The sequence below is a fragment of the Pinus tabuliformis genome, chromosome 8 (assembly GCF_031772625.1).
Source record: "Pinus tabuliformis cultivar Carrire ecotype Pingquan chromosome 8, CPIR1, whole genome shotgun sequence".
Classification (NCBI taxonomy): domain Eukaryota; kingdom Viridiplantae; phylum Streptophyta; class Pinopsida; order Pinales; family Pinaceae; genus Pinus; species Pinus tabuliformis.
The window spans coordinates 1,031,234,934-1,031,250,228 of record NC_142294.1 but is presented as its reverse complement, the minus strand read 5'-3'; positions in this window follow the sequence as shown (position 1 = coordinate 1,031,250,228).

Genomic DNA, 15,295 nt, shown 5'->3' with positions numbered 1-15,295 from the left:
TAGTTGGAAGCTTCACCTCTTAATTTAAAAAAATTTCCATAATAGGAATGGCGTGACTGGAAGACAACTCAGTCACTCCGGTCAGCGCTAGGGATAGTGCTAATCTTTGCACATCAGCGTGGGGAAGACAAGGGTCATTAGTGTCGGTGTTGTAAACTAGGCAAAACAAAAGTTTTAGGGGAAATGGTTCAAAAGGGAATTGAATTGCTCATGAAGAGGGACACAATGGCAGTTCCTTCATGAAGGGAAAGCATGTACGGTTCACTGTAGAGGTCCTCCAGGATCACGAAACAAGGAGTATAGGGTAAGTGATAAAATGATGTGTAACAAGAAGGCATTGGGATTTTTAGCATATTTCTTTCCCTAGATAAAAATACTTGTTTCAAGTGTGTTATTTGTTCTTGCATGTCTGATATTTTTGTTGTAAATTCTGAAGTAATTTCCGCAAAGTAGTAGAGTAGGTTTGTGTCTTGTGATTTTCATTAAAACTTCATGAGTAGTTGTAAATATACAACCTAATTTCTACGTTAAGATGAATGCTTTTCAAAGATAGGTCAGTATAGATGTAGGGAAAAAATGAGGAGAATGGGACAAATATGACACAAAGATGGATGATACATTGTAATAAGACTTAATGTGACTTTGAACAAATTCCATGCATGCAAGGCTAACTCATATCAGATGCTTTGATCAAGGGTGACTTCGTAATGTTTCCACATGGGAGAGGCTTGAAGGGGACCATAAAAACACGAGTAAGTAATTGTTACTCATGACTAAAATTGAGACATAAGATAACAAATGCAAAGGTAAAGTCATACCAGAGTACAAGTGACTCATATGAAGAGATTCAATTTTGATGGGTGGTAAAGTGAGACCTCATTGAAAAATGGCTTCTTGGTGAGGTTTCAAATTACCAAAAATGAAGAGAGGCTCGTTATAGGGCTAAGTGATGACTTTCTAATGGTGCTGACAGTTCGTCAAACCTAGTTATGGTTCACTCGTAATGGTCAATAGAAAAAATATGGATTTTCCTATAAAAGGGCTTCTTGACCCCCAAATCTAATTCATTTGCACATTGATCTATTGGAGAATTTGGAGAGGAAGAGAAGGCCCTAAATCTTGGTGAGCTCGTAGTGGACAAATTGACCATCAAAATTCAAATTTTCAACTTTCAGGTAGGTGGCCTTACTTGTGTAAACTGGCCTTAATGCTTTATAGAAGAATGGTTCCTGATGAAGGATCAAGGTAAGAAAGGAATATAGGAATGAACTACTGGAGAAGCTCTAGGATCATTCGTACCCACCAAATCAAACATGGAGATTAGATGGTAAGTGTGGTATGACATAGAGAAGAACATTTTAAGTTATGGTATCATGCATGTATAATATGTTATTTGTATATGGTTCCCTGGAGAGGCCAGTAGGACAAACTATCTAAGGAATGAAGGGATAATCAAACATGCCTAAATATTACCTATATATTTGGGGTTTAGTCCAAGATTTATGATAATCAAGTGAGAAGGTGGCCAGGTGTGCCATCATGATCCTAAGTATGAGATATTTCCCCCCAATAGATGATGATGGAGGGGACTTATTAGGTGGGAATGATGCTCCCTATCTAGAAGTGTTTGTGGAGCACCATCGTGTTCCAAGTGCTTGAATAAGGGATTCAAACAATCGAACCTACTGGAACAAGATCCATTAGAGGATGATGAGTAGATGTAGGGGCATAGGTTCCCTACAGTTTTCGATTATGTATGTAGCATGGTATGGAAATGCCAAATTTATTTAGAGTAGTGGACTCTAAACACATGTTATGCAAGTACATAATATGGTTATGCATAGTGTGGTATCATCACCATTTTTTGTTTATGGTTTTATTCTTATGGGAAGAATGGATTGATGCAATAGGAGAAAGGAACTTCCATATTACCAATCTCATGTGGCACTGCATATGTGTGTCAAATAGACTGGATTTCTAGGTTTTCATATATGGTGTCACCATACCAAATAGTGGCTTAAGATATAATGAAATGATGCTCACCTGGATGACACGAAGGTTGAACAACAAAAATGTCTAAGGGACAGGGTTGTTGATTGTATACAAAGGTATGATTAAGTAGATCATCCCCATGGTGATCTAGAGTTAGATGGGAATCTATAGGTTCTTCAAGATAGGGAAGAATGAAGGGACTAGAGTCGACGCTACCAGATGCACTAGGAGGGTTGGGGAGTATTTCTTCTCCTGGAATCTCAAAAGTGGATGCTCCCATATCCAATAATTGGGTGTCAATGTAATGGCTACAAGGTGGACATGGTTTAAATTCATGGGTTTGAAGGGGTGATTGCACCAATCATGATCATGGAAGACATGGTTCATATACGCAACATCTTCAAGGGGAGACCGATGACAATTGCATACAAGGTCCACCAATGTTGAGACCAAAGTGCCTTCAAAGATGGTTATAAAGAAACATAATTAGAAAATCCTAAAGAGTCTGAATAGATCAATTCCATCAATGAGGATAGGTAGAGAATGGGTGTGGAACTATTTGCCATCTCAACATCAGGAGGGGAAATCAATGGTGGGTTGAGAAACCTCCCGTTCTGGCAAAGTAGTGGTGCCAAAAAACATAGGTAGAGGGGAAGCGTAATCACTACGAGTGAAATCTAACTTGTGAAGCACTTGAAATGTATCATGAAAATATTTGAGATGGGGACAGTGATGGGAATAATTTCCATACTTATCACACAAAGCACAAGGGTGATTCATGTGTAAGGTTTTGTTCTTCTTGTCGGACTTAGATAAGGTGACTTGGACCTCAGGAATGTTAGAGTCAGGGAAAGTATTAGAGACCACATTCTTAATATGAGGGAGTTCGAGATAATTATTGGTGGCATGCACAACAATATCACGAAAATCACATGAGGGAGTGGGATTTGGCTATTTAGGAGAAGTGGGAGTTTCTTGTGGCGCCTTATCTTTGATTCTGTTTTTTTGGGCTTCTCCCCCTCATGAGATTCTTTCAAAAGAGGAGTGGCTTCCTGTTGAGGTTGTGTAATTGCAACAAAGGAAGGGGAAGGAATAATAGGCTGAACCAGAGTCAAAGTTGTATAATGTTTGAGTTGATTGGGAAGAGTTTTTGCGGGAGGATCAATGTCCCATACTGGGGTCCCTAAGGTAATGTTAGGTAGACTCAACATAGCCATAACAAGGGTAGAGAATATTCCTGGTGGCAAGAGCAAGAAAGGTATCTGTCCTGAGGGGTAATGACCTGGGGGAACTGCTCCTGATGGTTAAGACCTAGGGGAACAGTTCTGGGCTGAAAAGGATCGAGGGAGATATTAGTAGAAGGAAATAGGCCTCAAGGAATTATACTAGAAGGTCGGGTTTAGTGTAGGAATTTACAGGGTAAGTTCCTCAGACAGAACACCAAAGGACATCGCTCACAACCAAATCACAGATCAATACACCAGTATTTTTGACGTGGTTAAAACCCTCAAAGAGGGAAACAGTCCATGGCCTGAGCCAACGCGGCCACTTCAGGCAATTTATTAATAAAAGAATGAAAATTTACATAAGCTTCTCTCATGCACGGATTACACTACAAATGACCCTCCATGCGCTTTAAATAGAAATCATGGACCAATCGGGTGTCAAGCCATGGATCAAGTGTCGTTAATACCAAGGAGAGAATGAACCATCGGATCACTACATATCATGACCGTCAGATTGTAAGTTACAAAATGTACAAGGTAAAGAAACACACTTTACCTAACTTTATACCTAACTCTATACTAGACCAAGTTGTACTTAACTATTTCCTATGTGTCGGAATATCCTAACATCCCCCCTTAAGAACAACTTGGGATAGGATTGAAGGATTTACAAATATGACACAATAGGAGAAGGAAGGAGGCACTAGAGCCTATCCCCCCTTAGTGACAACTTCCTGAACTCCAACCATAAATCGAAGTTTAGTGAACTTCGCCTCTGTGAGAGCCTTTGTGAAGATGTCTGCAACTTGATCATCTGTTGAACAATATTGCACTTCAAGAACATGGTCATGGATGAGCTTTCTAATGAAGTGCATGTGCAGTTCAATGTGTTTGTTGCGCTGATGTTGGACTGGATCTTTGCATAGCTAAATGGCACTTTGATTATCACACCAAAGTGTAGTCGGATGCTGCTTCTGAAAGCCAAACTCTGACAGGATCTGACGAAGCCACAAGGCTTCCTTACTAGCTTCTACGACACCATGATACTCTGCTTCTGCTGATGAAAGAGAAATGGCACCTTGTTTCTTGCAAGCCCATGTAATAGGTCCTAAACCAAGAGTGAACACATAACCGGCAGTAGACTTCCGATCATCAGGGTCACCAGCCCAATCGGAATAAATGAAACCAACCAATAGAGGAGATGCTTCGGCACTGTAATGAATCCCAAACTGAACTGTACCTTGAACATAACGAATTATTCTTTTAGCTGCTTTCCAATGACTTCCACAGGGGTTTTGCATGAACCGAGCAACAAGGCCAACAACAAAGGAAAGGTCAGGACGAGTATCGGTTAGATACAAAAGTTTTCCTACAAGTTGACGGTATAAGGTAGCATCAACTTCAGGAGAAGTACAAGTGACTGAAAGTTTGACTCCAGACTGGAAGGGAGAAGGGGTTGGCTTACAGTTTTCCATGTGAAAATGGCGTAGAATATCACAGGCATACTTGGACTGGGAAAGGGAAATACCCTCCTTGGATTGCAAGACTTGAAGACCGAGAAAATAATGTAAGTGTCCTAAGTCTGTCATTTCAAATTTCTTTTTAAGGCTGGACTTCACATGGTTTATAAGGTTGGGATCACTACCGATAAGGATAAGATCATCAACATAAAGAACAAGAATGATAAGAGACTTGCCCACTTTCTTGGTGTAGACAGTATTGTCAGAATGACACCTAGAAAAGCCAGAGTCTAAAAGAAAGCTATCCATTTTGGCATACCAAGCTCGAGGAGCTTGCTTGAGACCATAAAGGGATTTCTTAACCCAACATACAAGGCTAGAGTCTATTTTTATGAAGCCAATGGGTTGTTCCATGTAGATTTCTTCATGCAAGTCCCCATGCAAAAAGGAAAATTTGACATCCATCTGATGGACTTCCCATTTGAATGAGGTAGCAAGGGAAAGAACAAGGCGGATAGAGTTCATTTTGGCAATAGGGGAGAAGGTTTCAGTGTAGTCACTGCCTTCAACCTGTGAAAAACCTTTAGCAACAAGACGAGCTTTATGTTTATCAACTTTCCCATCTGGTCCATACTTGGTTCTGTAAACCCATTTGCATCTAACAAGTTTTCGTCCCTTTGGTAGAGGAACAAGATCCCATGTATCATTTTCCAATAATGAATGATATTCTTCATTCATAGCTGCTTCCCAATCTGGATGGCGTGAAGCTTCTGCAAAGGTGTCAGGATCATAATTTACTGGAGCTTGAGCCAGTAAAGAAGAGGCTCTCTTGAACTGAGAACGTGTACGTTGCTGATCTGTAGGATCACCGGCAAGATCACCTGCTGCATCTCGAGTAGCACGAACCCATTTTGGAAGCTCAGGAGCTGAAGGAGGATCCTGAGATGGTGGGGGAGGATTGTCATCCTCACTTTCATCATCTGAAGAAGAAATGTTTTCAAAAGTAGAAGAGATAGGGAGAGGTGGCACATTCGCCGGACTAGGCTCGCAGGCCGATATATTTTCATCAAATTTTACATCTCTTCTAATGATAACATTTTTGGACTTAAATGGAATAAGTCTATAGCCTTTAACATCTTCAGCATATCCAACAAAAGTACATTTTTCACTCTTAGGTTCTAAAGCTTTATGCTTTTCATCTGGAATATGGGCCCACGCTTCACTTCCAAAAACACGAAAGTGACTTACATCTGGTTTGATTGAGCTCCATGCTTCTTCTAGAGTGATATTCTTTAAAGCCTTAGTAGGAGTGTGATTTATTATGTAATTTGCACAGTTAATTGCTTCTGCCCAAAAACTAGTCTGTTCCTTGAGAAATGAAGGCTTCTCTTGTAGAATGGAAGGTGGAAACAAACACAGAGTAGGCTGGTCCCAACTTAGTAAGAATGGAATAGATAAGGTTACTAACTTCTTTCTTAACTTTAACACCTTCCAAGAGATATCTAAGGGTCTTGAACTTGGACAAGAAATCTTCGATGCAAGAAAAATTATTAGGGTCCAATGTAAGCAACTCATTTTCAAGTTGATGGGCTCTAAGTTCATTTTTAATCCCAAAAAATTTATTGGTTTGTTTCATTGCTTCATCAAGAGTATCAAGTTCTGCAATATGGAATCTAAGATCTGGAGAAATAGACATCCCTATCAATCCACGTGCTTGATCTTGCCTATTTTCCCATTTAGCAGCCTTATCTTCATCCTTCGATTTCTTTTCTTGGCCTGAGGCTATTCTGTAGAGACCTTTACTTCTAAGTAAATCTTCAATGTAGGACAACCATTGGAAGTAGTTGGTGCTGTCAAGGGTAACTTGGTATTGACTTTCCATTTCAACAGAAATTGAAGCTAAATATGCTGAAAATAAGTGTTCCAATGGATAGATCTCAAAAAATTAGGTTGGTTTAAAAAAAACGGCTCTGAAAACGGCTTCCGGATGAAGAAGTTATGGATTTTTGAAAAAAAGTTGATGAAGTTGCCGACGAAGTGCGGGAATGTGCGGAAATGAAAAAGTCTGCCCCCACAAAATGGAGACTTGAACCCAAGACCTCTACTCTCTTAAAATAACTTTGAACCAATTGAGCTATACAAAAAATTTGAGAGAGAGAGAGAGAGAGAGAGAAAGGGGGGGGGGGGGGGGGGGGGGCTTTGGCTTTGGTCGCGTGCTTGCTTTGAGATAGCTCTTTTTCCCTACAAAACAAAAAACACAAAACCCAACATGGACATGCAAAGAAAACGAACCTTACGGCTCGAAGTTAGCTTTAGCCGAAAAACTAAATATTTTCAAAAATGAACCTTGCATCTCAAAGTTAGCTTTAGCCGGAAACTAAATATTTTCCTCAATGTTTCTGATTTTCCGAGATCACCCTAAGGCGCAGGGAAAAGAGCATACACATGAGAAAAATCCTTCCTTTCTGTTTCTGATTTGCCCAGATCGCACAGAGTCGCAGGGCAAAGAGCATACGCAGAAATGAAAGGTATAGATCCGGTAATAAAAAAGGCTAAATAAACAGAAACCGAAATAAACAGAGAGAAAATAACTGTAAACTGCAAATAAACACTGTATACCTCCAGATCTTAAAAATGACGCAGCTAGGGCTACCAGAAACCTTTTCATGTGAAACGAAAGGGGTTCCTCACTGGAATAGATGCTCCCAACACAACAGAGTAGTCCTATTGGCCCGAAAGCAGTCAGAAATAGCAGATCTAGGAAACGGCAGTTGGATGCAGTTCTACCGGCTTCAGATTTGGATCACCAATGGACGCGGCCCTCAAATAGCTCCGATACCATGTAGGAATTTACAGGGTAAGTTCCTCAGACAGAACACCAAAGGACACCGCTCACAACCAGATCGCAGATCAATACACCAGTATTTTTGACGTGGTTAAAACCCTCAAAGAGGGAAATCGTCCACGGCTTGAGACAACGCAGCCACTTCAAGAAATTTATTAATAAAAGAATGAAAATTTACATAAGCTTCTCTCATGCACGGATTACACTACAAATGATCCTCCATGTGCTTTAAATAGAAATCATGGACCAATCGGGTGTCAAGCCATGGATCAAGTGTCAGTAATACCGAGGAGAGAATGAACCATCAGATCACTACATATCATGACCGTCAGATTGTAAGTTACAAAATGTACAAGGTAAAGAAACACACTTTACCTAACTTTATAGCTAACTCTATACTAGACCAAGTTGTACTTAACTATTTCCTATGTGTCAGAATATCCTAACATTGTGTTGGTTGTAGGAGGTTGTGGAGGGGATGGTTGTTGTGAAGGCATACTAGATCACTTGTTGGCAACATATGACACCTGAAGAATGCAAAAAATCAAAGATCTAGGCTTAAAAGGAGTAGGCGGGCGACATAATAAGCCCCAACCAGAGTGGAATCTTTGTAGACCCCAGGAGAAAGATCGGTTAAGGAAGGTATAGTCTTATTTCTAGTCATTGATGAGATAATAGGTTGAGGAGATGTCTGAGATTGAGGGTCATAGTAAATCAACTAATCAGTAGTGACTATCTTTCCATTGTGAGGAAAGCACATCTTGTGAAATACAGTGGATGTGACAAGAGACATGGCATAGGTGTAATATGACCCAACAAAATGTTATAATCTAATGGGGCATCATTGACTTCAATATCAATCAAGACTGTCTTTCCAGCAACAGTGATGGGGAAGTTGCGATATAAAATGAGGGGCTACGAGGGGTGAACATCACAACCATGAAGAGTGATAGTGGATGGGGAAAGGTTAGGGGAACCAAGTTGATTCCTAACACTAGCATCCATCACACACGTGGAGGCACCTTCGTCTATGATACACCACTGGACCATGGTGTTCTTTATGGATACTGGTATTTGAAAGGAAACTAAGGAAGGAAGAGGTGAGATGTTCCACTTTACCAGCATTAAAGACAATCAAACGATTGTCTGAAGGATCCACAATGCCTAAAGAAGATAGTAGATCTTTCCATTGGGATGGGGACATTTGGAGGACTTACAACATTGAAATGGTAGTAAGAGACTGTGCCAAGTCATCTATTATGCTATAGGTATGGACTGCTTTAGAAGAAGTAGCATTGCAACGTAATGGACCTTTGGGGATCTTGGGGGAAACCTTGACTTTAGGTAGAGGGATTTGTAAGGTACCATTTGGTGACAAAAGAGGCTCAGTGGAAACTTTGGGTTGGGAATCAATCGCTAACTTCATAAGGGGCTTGTCATATTGGCTTGACTGAGTCTAGAGGTTGACTTCCTTGGTGTTGACCTCTTCGAAATTCATCATGAGAATCTAGTAATTGTTTTGGACAGACTATGAAAGTTGAGGAGTTGCATTACCCTGTGTGGGTTGGGAAGCTACATATATTTGATGGGGAAAAGGATTTGTAAGCACAACTGGTAATGATGAAGTAGGAGGGGGAGAAGGGGGAGAAATAGGCTGAGGTACTTAAGAATAAGCTACTTGATCTTCCCATGTTTGGTGCATCTGAGGTAAAAGGGGACATTCGGGAGTATAATGGCAAAATACTCCGTAATAGGAACAATATTTGTTCATTTGAAGAGCCTTTTTTTGGTTGGTTTGTCTGCCATGTTGTTGGGTTGTGAGATTGGGTTGGTCACCCTTAGGGGAATTAGATGGTGGACCTAGATTTCCTTGGTTACCTTGAGATGGATGGTTCTAGTTACCATTTCCCTTATTCTTTCCCTTGGGGTTGGGGGGATTGGTTACACTCTGTTGAGCATAAACTTGACCTTGAGGAGGTGGTTGTTGTTGTGGCAAAGGTGGGGGAGGCATGGGAAGTTGGGGTACTAGTGCCGGAGGGGTTGAGCGCTAGGCGGCGCATAAGGAGAAAAAGGACTCAAGAAAAGGTTGGGATAACAAAATGGAGCAATATCTGGCCCTTGCATTGACTAATGCAGATAGGGATATCCATATGACATGGTTGTAACTTGGTAAGCGTTGACATGTGATGGATCAAGAGGGGCATATGAGTAAGCAGAACTGCGCAACCCCCCACCCCCGCCATTGGGTTTGACCATAACCCATGTGACATTGAGGATATGGTGGAGGTTGAGGGTGTGAGATAGATCCAATGATACTGTCAGTGGCATGAGATTCCCCCAATGCATTAGCAGCACCAGGTTGAGGCAAATTAGGAAGGACAATATAAACATAACTTGACTATGCATAGATCAAGTCATATTTCAAAGCTATATTGAGCACTTCTTCTGTAGGCTGGGAGAAGTGAGAGGCGACATATTTACCTATGGGGGGGGGGGGAAATATTTCTAAGGAACCAATCCATATAGAAACAATATTCAAATTCATAGGTCATACACATGCTCCTCCTTCTATGCCATTCTTGAACATGGTCAGATAGGAGGGTGGAAAAAGTTTGATGGAAAGAAGTCAAGAGTTTGGTATATGTGTTGTATTAGATGGGTATTTGGAAATAGGAAATAAAAACTTTGGAGAGAGTCACAAACGTCGAATAGGAGGCATGTGGTTGGTCCACATAGCATTTGGTAGTAGCTCCAGTAAGGTTCATTGGAAAAGGCAAAGATGAATGGAGTCTTCAGTGATGGAATTATATGAATACCACATATGGAAAGAGAGAACATGATTTGTGGGGACTTCTCCAATATCACCTTCGAACATGGGGATGTCTAAAGGAATTTTGGTAGGCATAGCAGGCCAATTTGGGTTATGGAGGAAAGGATCGTTGATGAGCTAGCTGGAATCAAAGAGCCTCAAACCAGCCATATAGGGAAGCAATGGGAGGTTAGTGACCATACCAATAGAGGTTTTTCTTATGGGTTTACAGTGATTACGACTTTGGTTTCCCATACCCACGTTGGTGCCTAACATGATGTCAATACAGGGTTGGGAAGACACGAAATCTGAACAAAGAACTAGAAGAATCAGAAGAACTAGAGTCAGAATGAGGACTCAATGGAGGACTAGGAGGATGAACTTTATCTCGATGGGGAGCAGTAATATGTCCTAAAATAAACTAGGGGTGAAGGCCATGAAGTCTTCATGAAAAACACCTAGGGGGGAAATGATGTCAAGATAATTATGAATCAATACACTAAAGGGTAATGATAGGATAAAAGAGTAATAAAGAACAAGAAAACAGTAGTGCAATGGTGAAAGTGCAAACTAACTATTTTAATATGCTACTCTAATTCAAGCAAACATGTCTTGTCAAATAAAAATGACCTTTATCCTATAGGTGATCCAAATCCTCAAACAAGACCTAGATCTACTGTTTCAAATGACCTTCCAAGAGAATTCTTACTTGATGAAATTCGATCCCCGCCAGCAGAGCTTTCTAGAGAAAGATGGGGTAGAGAACCAATTGCAACCCACAACTAGTCCTATAGGGTTTTTTCCTATGATTGGTCACTGTAGCTACCTTCATCCCACCGGGGTGGTCGAGTCTTGAGCTTCTTGGTGATCAACTAAAGCACGATATTCCCTACCACAGGTTGGGTAGCCCCTAGGAGAATGGTTCAATCAATGACCTAACCTAACCCCCCTCATAATTGGGTTTCTTACGTAATCCAGCTTTGGACCATGGAATGGTGAATAATTTTAAGCTCCTTAATGTGCCAACAAGCTATGTCTCAATGTAAGTGATTGATTGGTGTTATTTGAAGCTTATCACACTAATGCTACACCTAACTACACAAATTGTTTTGGTCATATTCCCCAAGAGGGCTTAATCTATGTGAGTTGAATTGTTAAGGTGTAGTGTTTCAAGTCTTGGCTTGGCAGTGTTAACCAATCTCACATTCAATTAGGGTGTGCACATGTGTGTGAAAAATGTTTTCAGTTTATGAGGTAATTGAGAATTTTTTACAATGCCATGTGCCGCTAAAAATAAAGTGCTAAAAACTATAAATAACGTTGAAAATGGACATTAAAATAAACATTCAATCCAAGCACAGAAACCCCCACCCAAATGGGAAAACAAGAAGAAAATAAAGAGGTGGCAAACAAGATACTAAAAGTCACACTTATGGCCAAATGAGCTAAGGTCAAAGGGACTCGGATTTAAAGGCAACAATCTATTGTAAATGGGACAAAAAATAGCAAAAATCAGAGGTGAAAATGCTAGACAAGAATAGGAAAGCTCCAAAACCCATGATTCACAAAGGGATTCTAAGGGGGAAGGCAACACTAAACTTTAAAGGGAGTAAAATGATGAATAAGCCTATCCAAAATGGCTATAAAATAATGGAAAAAACCCTAGAAATTAGTGGCTGAAAATGTTGCCCTCTAGAGTCCTCAACTTAACAAGTCTCTTCCTAAATAATGGAGGTGTACTTTAAACCCTGGGGGGATTTTTCCTTCCTCAATGAGAAAATACTAGGTGGATCTAGTCCTAGGGGTGATTGAGGACATGATGGAAGCCCTCCCCAGTACACACGCAAAACAGTTGACAAATTTGGAAAATTTTGATTTTTGTTTTTAAATGACAAAATCTTGAAACTGACCTTAAATGTGCATTCAGACATCGATAATGGGCTAAAAAGTGCATTGGGATGAATAAAAGAGGCCGAAAAGTGCATTTTTTCCCGCAACTCTTGCTGGATAGATCTCACCTAAATTGTGTCATCTCCTGCTCGACTGGTACCAGTGACTTGCGGAAAGATGCAGAACCCCGGCAGAAACCAAAAATTTTCCCAAAATCAAAGTAGATCTAAAAATAGAAATTGAGAGGATAAAAATAGCTTGAAAAACATTGAAGAGGGATGGAACAATAGTCACGAAGGTTTTGAATTACTACACCAGTGTAATCGCCATTACTATTGACGACTATTTAGCCAATTCCCCAGTGGAGTCACCATTTGTTAGTATGAACATTATTAGCAAGTGTACCAAAAGTACTTCACTTAAGTCACCGGTGACAAGTGACCCTAACAAAACAATATGGCTGCATATTATGCTTTATAACTGCAAGAAAACATGATAAAAACCTGCAAGACAATATATGATGCAAGCCCAAAACATATAACAACAATAAAGAAAAGTGAAATAACCCAAAAAAAGGACTTCAAATGAATAATATTTTATTAGAAAACGCCTCGTGAGGAATATTTACAACATGGATCTGTAGATCACCCTCTGTGGGATGGGTCATTTTGATGTCCTTGTGCTTCAATGATCTTATTCTTCTCTCTCAAGTGTGTAGAAAACCCAAAAGCAAGATGGAACTCAAGTGGGAACTCAAATGTAGTGAGACGATAATGGGGACGATGATAATTATCATGGTGAAGAATGAATGGAAAACCCTCTTACTTATAACAAAGTATTGAGCTAAATTATGAACTGGAAACTAATAAAATATTATTGACCAAATCGAAATCTAACCATTAGGAATAATTTATTATATTTTTTGGAGAGGGAAAAGATATTCAAAATGGTCAAATATCTTTTTTTTTGAAAACGGTTGAAGTAATTAACAAATAAAATGATTTATTAATTACTTTGTGATAATTAAAAAAAGTGTGAATTTGAAATAATTATTAAATAATGCTTTAAAAATGATTCCAAAGATAAGAATAAGGAATAATAAATAATAATTATTTATTTAATTATTCCAAGGTGATTTAGTCAAATGTGACAAGGAATAATTACCAAATAATGATTTAATAATTATTCCTAGAGAATATTAAATAAATGTTGATTTATTTAAATATTATTATGAGGTCTTTTAATTTTAAACATAAATAATTTTTAATAAAAATGGTTTACTAAATTATTTCATATGGTGAAAGTGAATTAATCCTACATGGGCTATTTTAATCCACCTAGTTAGAAATGGTTAGGTGATCATTTTTTGGGTGATCACAAAGACTAGGGTTGAGTCTACGGAAACTCCAAGGAAATAACTCAAATTTTGAAAAGGTCTCAAAATCAATGTCAAACCATAAAACTATTCTTAGAATCTATAATTTTGAGGAAAAGTGGCCCAAGATGGTGAATCCATTTTTTTTTCCTACTTTCAATTTACTCTCCTTGCATTTTGAACAAGCTTTTCCTATTGAAAACATTCCATATTTGCACCTTTCATAAATTACAAATTTCCCACATTGCACCAAATATTGAACCATGTAGAAAAAGAAATAAGTTACCATCATAATAAAGGTACATAAGATGACATAGGTATTCCATTTGATTGAGGAGAAAAGTTATAAGTGTTCAATAGTGAGAACGTTTTCAATACCTACTACAAGTTTTATAAATTCTCACCATGAAAAGTGGAGAAAACTAGTGAGATTAACTTCCAAAGATTGTAATGGATAGTTCCATAATAATATTGAGGAAAGATTGCATTTGTTGGAAAACAATTTCATAAGAGAACAAATTTTATATGTATGGCTAGTTGAAAATATTTTTTAAATTATCAGGAAAAAAAATAGTAGAATAGAGCCTCAAAGCATGATTTTAAAATAAAATGAATATAAATCTAGATGATATCCGTATTAAATTTTAACTTCCTCAAAGTCTATGCAATGAAAATTGTCTTCAAAATGATTGTATGGATATTTTTCCAAATAAATGAAATATCAAATAAAATTAGAAGTTGATCTAGGATAGACCATTATATTATTTGTCATCCATCTTAATGCTTTGAGAGTGGGAAATATGGAGTAATTATCTTCCAAGGCCATTCTAAACTTCATGATCCATTTTGAGGCATTAGATGACCACTTTTTGTGGACTTGACCTTACCGTGTACCTATATTCCATAATCTACACACCAATACCTTTTTGACAATGCAAGAATCACATCAATTAGAGATCATATGAGAAAGTTATGCCTCCAAAAAGTTGAACTGTTGTGAGTGACCATCATAATTCAAGAGGATGCCATGTGAACCCTTGTTACTTGTAGAAAAGAGCCTAGAAATGTGGATATTATCAAGAAGACTCTAGAAGGGTTGAGTTGTAACTTTTGTGAGGGTTGAATGGTTCCATTTTAACCCCTAGTTGGCTATCATTGTGTTATAATTAATCCATTAGGAGGAAAAGCGTTTAATTCTATTTTAGTGTATTTTATTCCATAATAGAGTAGAGTAGCTAAGAGTGGATAGAGAGAGAGAGACATAACGGAGGGGATATATGCTTATTAGCATACAATAGGCCACATGTCTCAGGTAACTCCATAGGGAGTGCCTAATCCTTTGTTTTTGCATAATTTCCAACTAGAAAAAAGAAAGCAAAGTAGCCTCACCTTCCAGCTAGGTTTTCTCTCAAAAGGGTTTTGCAGATCATATCTTGGTGTTCATGATGTTTGGTATGTGTTTGTAAATCAATATTCTCTATTTTTCCCATTTTATCAATTGCATGCATAAGCAGAAAAAGAATAATTAATAAATCTAGAAATCTGGGGAAAATTTACCCTCATAATATATATTTCATATTTAAATATATTTTACTAGATATATTATGATGTATTATCTAGTGGAATATCCACAATAGTTTATAGATCATATTGGTATTAGAGTAGGTTACTTTTTGTGTTTTTTGCGAAGTTGCAGGG